Here is a 15,009-nt window from a genome sequence, read left to right as displayed (position 1 = left end):
TTCCACTTGGCTGCTGTGTGTCCTTGGGCAAGTTACTTAACTTCTCTGGGCTTCAGTTACCTCATCTGTAAAGTGGGGATTAAGATTGGGAGCCCCATTTGGGACACGGACTCTGTCCAAGCTGATTAGTTTGTATCTTCCCCAGTGTGTACAATAGTGCCTGGCACACAGTATGTGCTTAACAAATAATAAGAAGAAAAAAAAGAAATTTGGTCCCATCCTTGATTGATGCAGCCCAGAGGGTTTTTTGGACGGCCTGTCGGGTCCGGGTTTTCCTGAGGGAATTCTGTGTTGTGGGGCATGGGCGAGAGGAGCCCTGCGGGGACCCCAATATTCATTCATCCATTTATACTTACTGAGCGCTTACTGAGTGCACAGCACTGTGCTAGGCGTTTGGCAGAGTCCAATATAACAATCAGCAGACACATTCCCTGTCCACAGTGCCCTTACAGACTAGAGGCTGACAGACATTAATATAAATAATTACAGATATGTCTCTAGAACGTAAACTCGCTGTTGGCAGAGAACGTGTCTCTTGTTGTATCGTACTCTCCCAAGCGCTTACTGCACTAAGCACTCGATAAATACAACTGAATAAATTACAGCTATTCATTGAGAAGCAGCGTGGCTCAGTGGAAAGAGCATGGGCTTGGGAGTCAGAGGTCATAGGTTTGAATCCCGGCTCTGCCACTTGTCAGCTGTGTGACTGTGGGCAAGTCACTTCACTTCTCTGTGCCTCAGTTACCTCATCTGTAAAATGGGGATGAAGATTGTGAGCCTCACGTGGGACAACCTGATTCCCCTGTATCTCCCCCAGCGCTTAGAACAGTGCTCTGCACATAGTAAGCGCTTAACAAATACCAACATTATTATTATAGAATCTCAAGATTTCACCCCTCTGTGGAACTGAGACTCCAGGAAGTCCCTGGAATTGAGCAGATCTGCCCAGAATGACCTTGTCCAACTTCATGTCCCGTGGCATTCCTGCAGCAGGCTAAATGGGGGGAGATGAGCAACAGGCAAAGGTGTTCTAGGTATGGACAAACCCGTTCTCCTGAATATTACTTGGTGGGAAAGTCTTTGGAATTTAATAATAATAATAATAATAATAATGTTGGTATTTGTTAAGCACTTACTAGGTGCCGAGCACTGTTCTAAGCGCTGGGGGAGATACAGGGTGAACGGGTTGTCCCACGTGGGGCTCATACACTTTTAATCCCCATTTTACAGATGAAGGAACTGAGGGACAGAGAAGTTAAATGACAGGCCCACAGTCACACAGCTGACAAGTGGCAGAGCCGGGAGTCAAACTCATGACCTCTGGTTCCGAAGCCCGGGCTCTTTCCACTGAGCCACGCTGCTTCTCCAACCAGACCCATGCAATATTAGTCTCTGGAGCCCATGGGAACTCCACCTTCTGCCTTGACATTAGCCTGCCTGTTTTCTATCATTATTATTATTATTATTATTATATTTAAGTGCTTACTATGTGCCAAGCTCCCCTCTCAGGATCGCACCTGGAGAGTTTCCAGTACTCTACCGGTCTCGACTACGGGAGGGAGAGCCAAGCAGAGGCCTGTCCATTCCATTCCTAGCTTGGCCAGTGGCTAGCGAGTGGTAGGCGATCCGCTACACGTCAAAACTCCCCTGTGCTGGGCAGCGGCGGCACCGGAGAGAGTCGAGGGCAGGGACTCACGTTAACCGTGCGGAAGAAGGCAAAGGTAAACCATTTCCGTATTTTTACCAAGAAAACTCTACGGATGCATTACCAGAACGATTGCAGATGGAAGTAGAAAATTCTGGGAAAGGTGTGTCCATGAAGTCGCTAGGGGTCGGAAATGCCTCGACAGCATAAGACAAGACGATGTGCTCAACACTGTACTAAGTCCTGGAGTAGATACAGGATGATCAGAATGAATTGGACTGCGCTCTTTCCACTAAACCACGCTTACTGTGAACCCACTGTGGGATAGGAGCTGCATCCAACTCAGTTACATTGTAACTACCCCAGCGCTCAGTACGGTGCCTGACACACATTAAATACTTAAATACCACTATTATTTATTGTTATGTCATTTTACTTCTCTGTGCCTCAGTTACTTCATCTGTAAAATGGGGATTAAGACTGTGACACCCCCCCGCCATGTGGAACATGGACTGTGTCCAACCCAATTAATTTGTATCTATCCCAGTGCTTAGTAAAGTGCCTGGCCCATAGTAAGCACCTAATAAATACCATTAATAATAAAAAAAGTGCTGTTACGGCAGCCTTCCCAACTATTTGGTTAGTAGTTTAGATATTTTTCTTTTCCCACAAGGAAGATATTTCCTTCTGGGGCTAAGCAGCCTCCTTTTAAACCGGAAATCTCTCCTAGGATTCTTCAGCTTGAAGCGGATCCAATTCTCTTCTGCTGGAATCTATTTTTTCCTTCTCAGTACTGCAGACGAGCGAGCTCACCGTTTCTTAGCAATCTGAATTTAGACAAAGTCGAGTGCTAACTTTGACTTCCCTCAGTTCCCTCCCCACCATATACAGTGGTTTGCATTAATCACATTAATAACGACGGAATTAAAATTGCTAGGTTCTAAAGGAGGACATGTCTCTGGTATTAAATGCCGCGTCTCTAATCATCATGCTCGCATGTTAATTACAAGCTGCCTGAGATGACGGGAGAAGTTCAAGGGAATCATATCCTCGCTGCGTGTTATCATTTTAATTTTGGCAAAGCTCCCCATAATGCAGGATGCCATCTCATCGCGGTGCGGTTTTGTAATAGGAACATGCTCTAATTTAGATAGATGACCCCCAAAGTCTCTAAATTCACCCCTGTTCGCTGTAATTAGAATGATTCGAGAAGACTTTGTTTACTGAGCTACCTATCAGGGCACAGCAGAAGATGGATTTGTTTACAAAAACTAATTTGTAATTGTATACAATGAAAAGCTCATCTCATTAGTTGTAATGGCGAGCTGTTAATTTGTCTCATCCTCTATTTTGGGGTGTGGGAAGGGGATTTGGAGGAGGAGAAAAAGGGAAGAGGAAATGACTTGCAAACGTTGTTTTCATCTGCACTGGGTTAATTTCTTCAGGCAGGCCAAATGCTACCATTTAAAGGACTTCTGCCCACAGATGGTCATTTTTGTGTGATAGAGCGCAAGAGCTGGAAGCCAAGCCACGAGAAGAATATCGTGAGCCAACTCTGGAAGGAAAGGAAGTCCACTGAGGCAGATTAGTGCTTTGTGTGGATAACCAGGCTGTCCGTCTAGGAGAGGGCTCTTGGTCAGAGGAGTTGGGACACGAGGTATTAAGAACCGCCACAGTAGAGGCCCGGAGTCCCCGTAATTGCTTAGCTTAGTAGGTACATGTCGAATGCTGGTTGGGAAGCATCTTGGGCTGGTAACGTTGGTTCTCTCAGAATTTTAAGCCAAACTGAGCGATAAATGTGAAAGCCTACCTGGGGGCCTGCGATTATGCTCCTATTTTTCTCTCCACCCTGCTTCAAGCCTTGGGATGAAACTGCCCACCAGCTCTCACCAAACAATCACAACCGTCTTGATAATGGTAATTAAAGATGATGATAATAGCATTCATAAGGAGAGAGCCGGTGTGGCCTAGTCATTGAATCTGCTCCTCCGATTGGGTAATAGCAATTGCAGTATTTGTTACGAGCTGGTCTAGAGACCATCAGACCGGATGTAGTCCCCTTGCCCCTAGTGATATGTATTGAATGCTGATTTTTTTTAACGTGTTTACGTGCATACTTTGGCAGTAGAGACAATTTAATCAGGTCGGATATAGTCCCCGACCCACACGGGGGCTCAAGCTAAATAGGAGGGAGAACAGAAATTTCATCCCCACTTTACAACTGAGGAAACATTCCCTTTCATTTGTACTCTTATTCCCCAGTCTTAACCGTCGTCCTCGTCCTATCTGGCATCAGGTTTGGGGGTGAACTGGGAGGAAGAGCGTCGAGTCCACTAATGGCTGGAATTGTTAGCCTCTGACTTATTCCCCAGCCCTGCCACTTGACCAGGAAGTTCATGGACGAGGAATGCATCTCTTCAGGAAGTCATCCCTCCAACAGTCACGGAGCTGATGACACAGTGTTTGGCATATAGTAAGCGCTTAGCAAATACCGCATATAAATGCCACCACATTATTATCACTCCATTGAGTTTTGCTAATTCGCTCAAGATTCGTTGCAAATTCCTCTCATTCTTTCAGGGAAAACTCAACCTTGACCGACAAAAACGGAGTGACTTCTCTTCTAATCAGACTAATGCAGCATTGTACGTAAGTTTAAAAAAAAATAAACTATAGGGCTCCATATATTTTCCTACTCTCTCCTCACAAGTGTCTAACCCCTGTGTTTCCCTCCCTTGTTCATCTTCCCACTGTTTGGCATGGGCCTGAACAAGGAGAAACCAAGCCATTCCCAGCACAAAGGCTAGAACAGAGAAACTAAATGATTTCCTTTCTTTCCAGGCTCAATCAATCAGTCATACTGATTGAGTGCTTACTATGTGCAGAGCACAGTTGAACTTCTCTAATAAGGATGTTATTTGTTAAGCGCTTACTTTGTGCCAAGCACTATGCGGATACAAGGTTATCAAGTTGGATGCAGTCCCTGGTCCACGTGGGGCTCACGGTCGTAATCCCCATTTTAAAGATGAGGACACCGAGGCTCCGGGAAGGGAAGTGACTTTGGCCAGGGGTACACGGGAGATGAGCGGTGGGGTCGGGATTAGAACCCAGGTCTTTCTGACTTAAGACTCAGAGTCTGATTTACTCACAGTCTAATTTCTTCAGGTCTCTCAGCCTAATTTTCTCAACGTTCTCAGTCTCATTTCCTCAAGACTCACTCTAACTTCTTTAGGGCTGTCGTTCTAGTTTCTTTAAAGAGTCCGGTCTAATTTCTTCCCAGTCTAATTACTTTCGAGCGCGTTGCTTGACTATGTCCTATGCATGGATATAAGCTATTTCCAGGATTGCCCTAATGACCACTGACATTAGTTACTAAAATCCAATTAAACTTTTTGAGCAGAGAGGATTTTTTTTTCCACAAGGCTGACATTTGGTGAGAAGTGTGGTGTCAGCGGAACGTTTCAGCTTCAATATCATTTCCACTTTGGGAAAACTGTAGGCATACAAGTATGAGGTCACGTGCGTATACGGAAATTGTGTCTGTCTGGGATGCAGAATTGGAGTCAGCTCAGACCTCGGGGGCAGAAAGGGAATTTAGAAAAAAAAATGTGGGAGTTGCTTGTTGTACAGGTGCCTACTCTCTTTGGGAAACTGTCTCTTCCAGGCTGTCAGGTCTTTGAAGACTCGAATTAGCCACTCTACTCTGAATACAGTGTCCACGATGATGTCTTTACGGGATTCATCAACACAGTAAGCGCTCAATAAATACGACTGAATGAATACACCCACACTCAGCTCTTCAGAATGTATGGGTTGTTTTCTTCCAAAATCCTGGACTAAAGAAAGCTTGTGTTGTTGTAGTCACTCATTTTGATTCCCTCTAGACTATAAGATCATTGTGGGCTTATATTCCTGTTTACTGTTGCATCGTACTCTCCCAAATGCTTAGTACAGTGCTCCGCGCACAGCGCTCAATAAATGAATGACTCCATACATACAGGAGCCCAAACTGTTGTGACATTGCAGTGCATCTTATCCCACAAACCGGTTTTGTAGGACAGCGCCTGCCTCAAGACTGTAAACTCCTCATGGGCGGGGAGCATATTTCAGGGCTACGTATTGAGCGCTCACTATGTGCAGAGCACTATACTGAGCACTTGGGAGGGTACAATGCAACAGAATTAGCAGATACGTTCCCTGTCCATAACGAGCTTAACGGTCTGTTACCAACTCTGATATGCTGTGCTCTCCCAAGTGTTTGGGGCAGTGCTCTGCACACAGTGAGCTCTCGATAAATGCCATTGATTAATGGATCGGACAGATATTCCCCAGTTTCCTAATGCTGTTCTAGCCAAAACACAGAATGTAAACACCCACTATGGCTTAAGTGAAGGTTATGTATTTGTGCGAAGCAGCGTGGCTCAGTGGAAAGAGCGCAGGTTTGGGAGTCAGAGGTCACGGGTTCTAATCCCGGCTCTGCTAGTCAGCTGTGTGACCTTGGGCAAGTCACTTAACTTCTCTGTGCTTCAGTTACCTCATCTGTCAAATGGGGATTAAAACTGTGAGCCCCATGTGGGACGACCTGTTCACCTTGTATCCCCCAGCGCTTAGAACAGTGCTTTGCACATAGTAAGCCCTTAACAAATACCACAATTTATTTTTATTTTAAACACACACACAGAAAGTTGTCATTCAGTTGTGTACAGGTAAACCCCATGATAATGCTGTGAGGTATTATTCTTTGAAAAAGTAAACCGTCTATTGTGCAGGACTTTTTTCCTCATGGACTTACATGTTATAAATTGGAATTCATTAGAAAACCATTGGAAAAATAATATGACATGCATTTTGTGCTTTCTATTGTTATATTAAGCATCACTAAACGTTCACTGAATTTTTGCCAAGGAATTTATAGCACATTATCCAAACTTTACCTAAATGAGGAGTTTCAGTTTGTAATCTCTTAGAATGGTACTCTACGGAGGAAGAACTCAATAAATACCACCGATTATCTTTGCAGGAGACCTGAGAAGGAGAGGTTTGTACTGCTGATGGGGCTACTGGTTTTCCAACTTTAGTGAAGGGTTTGTTCAACTTAAATTAACAATAGCCCTCCATTAGCTGTGCCCACCTAATATTAGTGGGATCATTGGCTTCCGGGCTCTTGTCCAGCCTGCTTCTCCATACTTAAAACTGTCCTGATGATGGTATTTGCTAAGCATTTACTATGTGTCAAACACTGAGTGCTGGGGAAGATATAAGCTAATCAGGTTGGACACAGTCCCTATCCCACTTAGGGCTCACAGTCTTAATCCCCATTTTAGGATGAGGGCCAGAGAAGTTAAGCGACGTGCCCATGGTCAACACAGCAGACAAGTGGCAGAGCTGGAATTAGAACCCAGGTCCTTCTGATTATTAGAAGGCCATGCTGCTTCTCTTCCTGCTCCACCAAACTTGTATTCTCCCCCCTCCACAAGTGAACCTCATCAGTCCACATATTTGATTCTCCAGGTTCATCCATTCATTCATATTTATGGAGCGCTAACTGTATGCAGAGCCCTGTACTAAGCACTTGGAAAGTACAATTCTGCAACAGAGACAATCCCTATCCAACAATGGGCTCACAGTCCAGGTCCTATCCGAATGATTTTCTCCCTTTCCAGAGTTCTCCCAGACATTAACCTACCCTCTTTTTAGCCCTACTAAACGCCGCCTCTTGCAAACTCTCTTCTCTGATTCACCTCAGTTTTGCATCATGAGCAACAACTCTGTCGCCTGCTTTATGCATTTCTATCATTCAGGCTCAGGCACGATGGTACAATTCGGTTGTCACGCTTGCTCCCCTTCCTCGAAGGGAGGAATCTTGACATTTTTTTCTTCTTGGATACGTCTCTCCCGGGACGAGCACAGTGCTGTGCACAAAATCAATGCTCAGCAAATACTATCAGTGACAATACAGTACTGAATAGATATTAAACATTGTTATGCATTAAAGTCCAACATTCTTTTTCAAACAATTCCCTGTTCAAGGCATCCGATGGTCCCGTTTCTATTCTTCAGAGATAAGCTGGTAAACTCTCCTGAAAATTTTCTCCTGATTCAGGAAATAACCTACTTCTGCTTGTCAAACTTTCCAGAGTTCTTAACCCATCGGTAAACTGACCAAGTTGCTTAATATGAAACAGCCAGCTCTGTTCCTCCCCCTCCTCTTTCATCTACCTCATCACCTTTTCCTTCTATGTATATTCTCAAACTGACCGGCCATTTTCTGTTCTCTTTGGCAGAAGAAGAGAGGAGAGCTGGAGGTGGAAGATAAGGCTCTAAGAGTGAGTATCTGCTTGCCTGAATCTGAAAGCCAGTGAATCTGTAGTATTGGTTGAGTGGGAGAGTATTAGATGCTACGATCTCTAGCCGCAAGAAGCTTAGAGTTTAGTGGACTTTTCAGATTTAGTACAGTGCTCTGCACATAGTAAGCGCTCAATAAATACGATTGAATGAATGAATTTAACCTCTTGGGTAAAGCAGAGAGAGGCAGGGGCCAGAGGGCATGAGGATTGACTAAAGACTCTCCTGGTTTACGTTCATGTTTCCACCAAGAGTTGGAGGTGGTAGTAACAATAATAGAGATATTGGTTAAGTGCTTACTATGTGCCGAGCATTGTATTAAGCGCCGGAGTCGATATGAGATAATCAGGTCAGACGCAGTCCCTTTCCCACAATGTAAAGGGGAGAGAGGACAGGAGTTTCATCCCCATTTTGCAAATGAGGGAGCTGAAGGACAGAGGATTTACCCAAGCAGGGAGGTGGCACAGCTGGGATCAGAACCCAGGTCTTCTACCTCCAAGGTTCATGCTCTTTCCACTTGCTTTGCAATGTCAATGGGTAAGAAAAAAAGAAAGCTAGAGACAGGGAATGAGTTTGAGAGAGGGAAGGTAGGAAAATTGATCTTTCCCTGTGAGTGTTTTTCCCTTGATTTTAGCTGCCTGCAAAAGGCTTAATGTCAAGCATCAGATTTCTCATGTTTCCGTATCCCAATTTATTCTTGTTTTCCTGCCCAAGGAATTGAAAATTAGGGTGTATCCATCTCTTCATATCTGCTACTTAATTTAGCAGATGCTAGTGCCATCTCCTTAACTGAACAATCAGATGAGCAAAAATGAGTCTGAAGGACAGTATGGTTTTTAATTAATTAGCCCATTAAATAATTGTGGTATTTTAAGTGCTTACTGAGTGTACTATACTAAGCACTCGGGTAGATACAAGGTAATCTGACACAGTCCCCGTTCCACGTGGGGCTCAGTCTATGTGAGAGGGAGAACAGGTTTTGTATCCCCTCTTCACAGAGGAGGAAACTGAGGCACAGGGAAGTTAAGTGGCTTTCCCAAGGTCGCACACAAAAATGATGGAGCTGGGTCCTCCGACTCCCAGACTCACGCTCTTTCCACTAGGTTAGACTGCTTCCTTTTCAGGGCAGCTTGGTGTGTGGATACTACTAATGACTGTGGTGTTTTTTTAAGTGCTGTATACTACGTGCTGGAGTAGATACAAGATAATCAAGTCCCACGTGGGGCTCACAGTTTACGTGGGAGGGAGAACAGATATTGAATCCCCATTTTAAAGATGAGGAAACTGAAGCACGGAGAAGTGAAGTGACATGATCCAAGGTCACCCAGCAGGTATGTGGCAGAGCCAGGAGTAGAACCCAGGTCCCCCGATTCCCAGGCCGGTGCTCTAACCACTAGGCATACGGATGGAGTCCTGGAGTTTCTCTCCTTTCCACGCAGGTGCAGGCCGAGCTGGATGCCAAGTGAGTCTCGGGCAATGTTGGCTGCAGCTCAGCTCGCCCTCCGGCATGGGCTTGGAGGAATGTGTCAATCCTCGGGAATTCTTTTTCGCTTTGGCCAGAAACGTGGCCGGACGGCACCGAACATAGTTGAGACCGAACACCCTCTATTGGCGGTTAATGGCTGAGTACTTCACTAAGCCATCAGATGGAAAGCTCGTTGTGGGCAGGGAATGTGTCTGCTAAGCAGAAGCAGCGTGGCTCAGTGGAAAGAGCCCGGGCTTCGGAGTCAGAGGTCATGGGTTCGACTCCCGGCTCTGCCACTTGTCAGCTGTGTGACTGTGGGCAAGTCACTTCACTTCTCTGTGCCTCATTTACCTCATCTGTAAAATGGGGATTAGCTGTGAGCCTCACGTGGGACAACCTGATTACCCTGTACCTACCCCAGTGCTTAGAACAGTGCTCTGCACATAGTAAGCGCTTAACAAATACCAACATTATTATTATTATTTTTATTATTAAGTCTGTTTACTCTCCCAAGTGCTTAGTACATTGCTCTGTATTCAGTAAGCGCTCAATAAAGCAGAGTGGCTTAGTGGATGGAGCATGGGCCTGGGAGTCAGAAGGACCTGCGTCCTAAGCCCAGCTTCACCACACGTCTACCGTGTGATCTTGGGCAACTCACTTAATTCTCTGTGACTGTCACCTCACCTGTCAAATGGGGATGAGAGCATTCTGGGCATTCCGGGCTCCTTCACCCCACTTTCGACAAGAGCGGCGTCACGGCCGATCCCAAAGTCTAGGCTTCCCGATGGGGATCCACGTAGCTGCCAAGAGGATGACTCTTTGGAAGGAGAACAGAGTCAGGAAACCTCGGTTCTAGTCCTAGCTCTGCCACTCGCCTGTTGTGTGACCTTGAACAAGTCACTTAACCTCTCTGCTTCATCTTCCTCAGGTGTAAAAGTGGACACTAAGGTCTGTTCTCTCTCTCCCTTAGATTGTGAGCCCAGTGTGGGACAGGGACTTCGTCGGTTGTGATCATCTTGTATCTTTCCCTGCTCTTGGTATGTGATAAATGCTTAATCAAGGCCATTTTTATCATTGCCAGATGGACTTCTGGACAAATATTCACACCTTCTCAGACCTCAGCCCATTCAGAAAGCTGCAAAAGAAAGAAGAAACTGAATAGAAAATGAAGCTGTGTCCACTAGCACCATGAAGAAACAGGTTGGTTCAGGAAATTTATTTTATTATGATTGATAATAGTAATAATTGTGGTCTTTGTTAAATGCTTAGTCTGTGCCAGGCGCTGGACTAAGTGCGGGGGTGGATACAAGCAAATTGGGTTGGACTCAGTACCTGTCTTAATCCCCATTTTATAGATGAGGAAACTGAGGCACAGAGAAGTAAAGTGATTTATCCAAGGTCACACATTAGACACAGCAGGCTTAGAATCCAGATCCTTCTGACTCCCAGGCCCCGGCTCTGTCCCTCTATCCGCTAAGCCACACTCCCCTTTTCAAAGAGCGTCTGCCTCGGCCTGTGACGGGCCTCAGCAAGGGGCTAGGAGAGGGAAGTACAGTGCTTGCACATAGTAAGCGCTCAATAAGTACCATTAAGATGAAAAGTGGAGGCAGGTTTTTTTTTTTTTTTTAGAGGTCCTGAACTCTGGACTCTCCTCTCCCACCCCTCTACCTCAGGTCCAAAACCTTTACGGGAAGCAGTGTGGCCTAGTGGATAGAGCATGGTCCTGGGAGTAAGGAGGACCTGGGTTCTATTCCCCACTCTGCCCCTTGTCTACTTGGCCAAGTCACTTCACTTCTCTATGCCTCAGTTCCCTCATTTGTAAAATGGGGTTTAAGACGGTGAGCCCCACGTGGGACATCGACCGTGTCCGACCTGATTAGCTTGTATCTCCCCGAGAGCTTAATAATTATAATAATAATAATATTGGTATTTGTTAAGCGCGTACTATGTGCAGAGCACTGTCCTAAGTGCTGGGGTAGATACAGGGTAATCAGGTCGTCCCATGTGAGGCTCACAGTTAATCCCCATTTTACAGATGAGGTAACTGAGGCACAGAGAAGTGAAGTGACTTGCCCACAGTCACACAGCTGACAAGTGGCAGAGCTGGGAATCGAACCCATGACCTCTGACTCCAAAGCCCGGGCTCTTTCCACTGAGCTACGCCGCTTAGTACAGTGCCTGGCCCAGAGTAAGCGCTTCACAAGCACTGATCACCGTCCCCTAGGCTACGTGAAAACGTCCCGTGCCCTCGCAACCTACGGAGATCCGTTAGAGCACCGGAGACTTTGAAAATTCTTTCCTGGGACTAAAATGGGAGACAGACATGTGAAGACAGACTTCGGTTTTATTATCTTTTAGGCACAGACGGGCATGTTAATTCATTTCCACACACGCACACACACAGTTCCTGCAATCGCCGGCAGGGACTGAACCTTGAACTGGGAAACCTGCCTCCGGTTGCCAAAGTGGGTTAAACTGAAGAGACGACGTAGAAGAAGCCCCAAAAGGTGAGGACCGCATCCGATCTTCCTCCTTAGCACTGTGGACGGAGAGAGGACGGGGCCGGATTGTTCTTTCTCTTCCTCCATCTCGGGCGGCTGGGCGGGCATTCTTTCTCGCCATCTCTCTGCCTCTGCGTCTCTCTCGTCCTAGACTGGCTCTATTTCTGACGGTCTGGTCTCTAGGTGTGGACAGCTATTCGAGGATTCAGTTAACTATCCCAAGCCCAAGGATTCTACCATCACCCCGTCTTTTCAGTGCTTTCTGCAAATGTACCTCAGCGCTCGGACTTTGCCAGCCTTCCCCCACCCCAAAAGAAAAGAATATATTTATATATAAGTAATAGTTGTTTTTTTTAGTGTTCACGTTTTATTTTGGAAAACAGGTGTTTAAAAATTTAGAATTTTTTTAACAAAATTCTAAAAAGAAAGGAAAAGGAAAGAATCACAGTATTTACAGAGATAACAGAATGGCTTAGCCATGCAGAACAAATGACTTTGGTTCATTTCCCCTTTCACTTTGGTTTAAATGTTGACCGAGATTCAATTTATTTGTCGTCGTTTTTTTTCCTGTCAAATGAAACTTGAACAAATCAAAGTTGAGAGGCAATATAACATGTTTTCTTTTTCTTCCCTAATATTTTATACAGCATAGAGTGTATAGGACATTTTATGTATTTAATCCATACCAATGCACTACAGGAAGCTTTTATTAAGACATCAGTCACTACTGCCCAGACATTTCACATTTTACAAATTTACAATAACAGTGTGTTTCTAAATAATGCAGAAGTGGCAAAATATCATTCCCAATTTCCATCTCACTTGAATCTTCCATGTGTTGCACTAACTTCTCCTTCTCATTCCACCGGTTTATAAAAACATCACATCAGTTTAGTATTTTTTTTTCCCAGATCCTTATCCCGTGAATGAAAATCTATTGTTTGGTTCATTTGACAAAGTTATTGAACCACTGGGATCAAAAATGGCTGTGTTGTGTTCTCCCAGAAACCAAGCTTCTGCTTGAAAGAGGAAAAGTTTAAAAGTCTAATCACAAGAACACTATTGGCCCGTAGTCAGCCTACCTCAAAGTGTCTCCATTTACACTACCATCCTAGAAATTTCCTCAAGCGCAAAACGTGTTTATAAAGTTACAAATCCATATGTAACTAAAGATACGTAGACATTTCATTGTTACACTTCCATGTACGGCTTGATAAATTATGTACCAGTTAAAAACACTAAATTATCTCAAGGTGCATTCAATATCTGTAGCGTAGTTAACAAAAACACACACGAAAAAAATATATATTCTATTTTTTGTGGAAAACAATGCAGCTTCGATAATGACCACTGTTATAAATCTCCAATTCTGACTGATATCCTTTGGAATGGAGTGAAGATGTTTTGCAGATAGTGGCTAGAACGAAAAAGGATTCGAGACAAGATGTGAAATTCCAGTCACTCGTAGTGTGAATTATGGACCTGTCCGAGCAATTTACGATTTCCAAACTTCCATCACTGAATTGGCCTCCCTTTCGGTTTTGAAAGGAAAATGCTTAGCAGCTTTCTATAGACATAGGTACTACCCCAAATTCTGCGGTAACGGTTCTGATGAATGATTGCACTGGCGTGGGGGAAGTGAAGATAGCGGAGAGGGATAATGAAAGGACCCGGGGTGGGGGGAGGCTTTGGATTTCGGAACAACCCCCAATTTCGCTACCTATTCTGCTCCTCCAACCTGACTCTCTGCATTTATTTATTTTTTCAGCTGTTACAATACCTACCACACCCCCCGAGCCTCCTCCACCTTTAGGTTTTCAGGTCCTCGTGACAAAGTTTGAGGCATTACTGATAGCAATCAGAATCAGATATGTTCCTGCTCAAAGAGTGTCATAAAAACAATTGAAATAAAAAAACATTACACTATACATCAGATTAACAGCAACTCCCAGAACAAAGCCTTACAGTGTATAAAAATAGCTACGTAAAAAATTTACATAAAAGGCAAACAAAAAAAAGAACTCCTCAGTGCAGACATTTACAAAAAAAATTCAAACAGAACACAACATGGTGACCTATTATCATGGCTGCCAAAATTCTTTTTTTTTTTTTAAATTTTTTTGTGTTTTGTTTTTTTAACTTGAGATAATTTTGTCTAAAATCGTGTGACAGCTTGGTAGAATGAACTGCTTAATACTTGAACCATGAATAGCTGTCATGTCTTTGTATGTGTCTTAAATACAATCCACGTTCATGCTTCAATTGGTCTATATGTTTTTTTTCTCTGTAAATGTGGAGAAAGAAAAAAATTAATTTATGTAAATGACCACAGGAATCATCAGTTCCCCAGACAACTGTGGTTTGGCACCCGAACACATAGAAAGAGGCCCATTCACTAAATTCCGTACTTATCTCTCTCCTGTGATTTTTTTTGAGATTGTTTTTCAAGTTGGTGAGACCGTTTTATGGAAAGGCTGTTTTGACAAAATTTCCCCAAATTAACCATTTTATATTATTTCTGCTGAAACTGCTCTCCAGAATCTTCAATGCCTTCATTGAGTGAGACAGACAGATAAAAGCTAAGTCCGCTCTTGGTCTCTGGGTCTCTTTACAGAGTTACTGCAAACGTGTAAGCTCGTCTCCGGAATGTAAGTACGTTGTGGGCGGGAAATGTGTCTGTTTGTTGTTATTTTGTACTCTCCCAAGAACTCCGTACAGTGCTCTGCACACAGTAAGCTCTCGATAAATAGGATTGACTGACCTTTCCGCTTGCCTGGGACGGGTATCAGGGACAGCCACAATCTCAGCAGCCCCTTTATTTCTGTCCCCGCAATTTTTGTTTTGTTAACCATCGACGGAGGATCCTCAAGATCATTTCACGGCACAGCCATCACTGTCTTCTGCCTTCTCCTCCTACCCTATAAACGGCCTTCCCGAATTTCCTCTTTTCCTCTGCCCTTCACCCCTCTTTCTCTCTCCTGCTCGTCTGTGTCGTACACGTCCTCTCCTCTCATCCCCTTATCGACTTCCACACCATCTGACTTCTGTTGTCC

At 44.4% G+C, this 15,009-nt stretch overlaps 1 protein-coding gene, 1 long non-coding RNA gene and 1 other non-coding gene across 7 annotated transcripts in view; 2 read left to right on the top strand and 1 right to left on the bottom strand.

Annotated features, from left to right (window-relative positions):
* The first annotated feature begins 1,499 nt into the window (after positions 1 to 1,499).
* LOC114818082 lies at positions 1,500 to 1,637 on the top strand. Its single transcript, XR_003765903.1, has one exon. It is a non-coding gene; the product is annotated as a small nucleolar RNA SNORA7 (small nucleolar RNA).
* Positions 1,638 to 3,913: 2,276 nt separating this feature from the next.
* On the top strand, positions 3,914 to 10,650 carry LOC114817979. The gene is made up of 5 exons (XR_003765808.1): positions 3,914 to 4,118; positions 4,226 to 4,290; positions 5,310 to 5,395; positions 7,930 to 7,971; positions 10,537 to 10,650. It is a non-coding gene; the product is annotated as an uncharacterized LOC114817979 (long non-coding RNA).
* Positions 10,651 to 11,779: 1,129 nt separating this feature from the next.
* ALCAM (activated leukocyte cell adhesion molecule) overlaps positions 11,780 to 15,009 on the bottom strand; it is a 171,555-nt gene continuing 168,325 nt past the window's right edge. For 4 of the 5 annotated variants that reach the window (XM_029082857.1, XM_029082861.1, XM_029082860.1 and 1 more), the window contains one exon: positions 11,780 to 14,240. The gene's annotated coding sequence lies outside the window, so the exon portion shown is untranslated. The remainder of the gene's footprint in view (positions 14,241 to 15,009) is intronic. The other variant, XM_029082858.1, reaches the window with a different exon arrangement.

The sequence above is a fragment of the Ornithorhynchus anatinus genome, chromosome 17 (genome assembly GCF_004115215.2).
Source record: "Ornithorhynchus anatinus isolate Pmale09 chromosome 17, mOrnAna1.pri.v4, whole genome shotgun sequence".
Classification (NCBI taxonomy): domain Eukaryota; kingdom Metazoa; phylum Chordata; class Mammalia; order Monotremata; family Ornithorhynchidae; genus Ornithorhynchus; species Ornithorhynchus anatinus.
The sequence above is the reverse complement of the archived record's forward strand: the minus strand, read 5'-3'. Positions and strand labels throughout refer to the sequence as shown.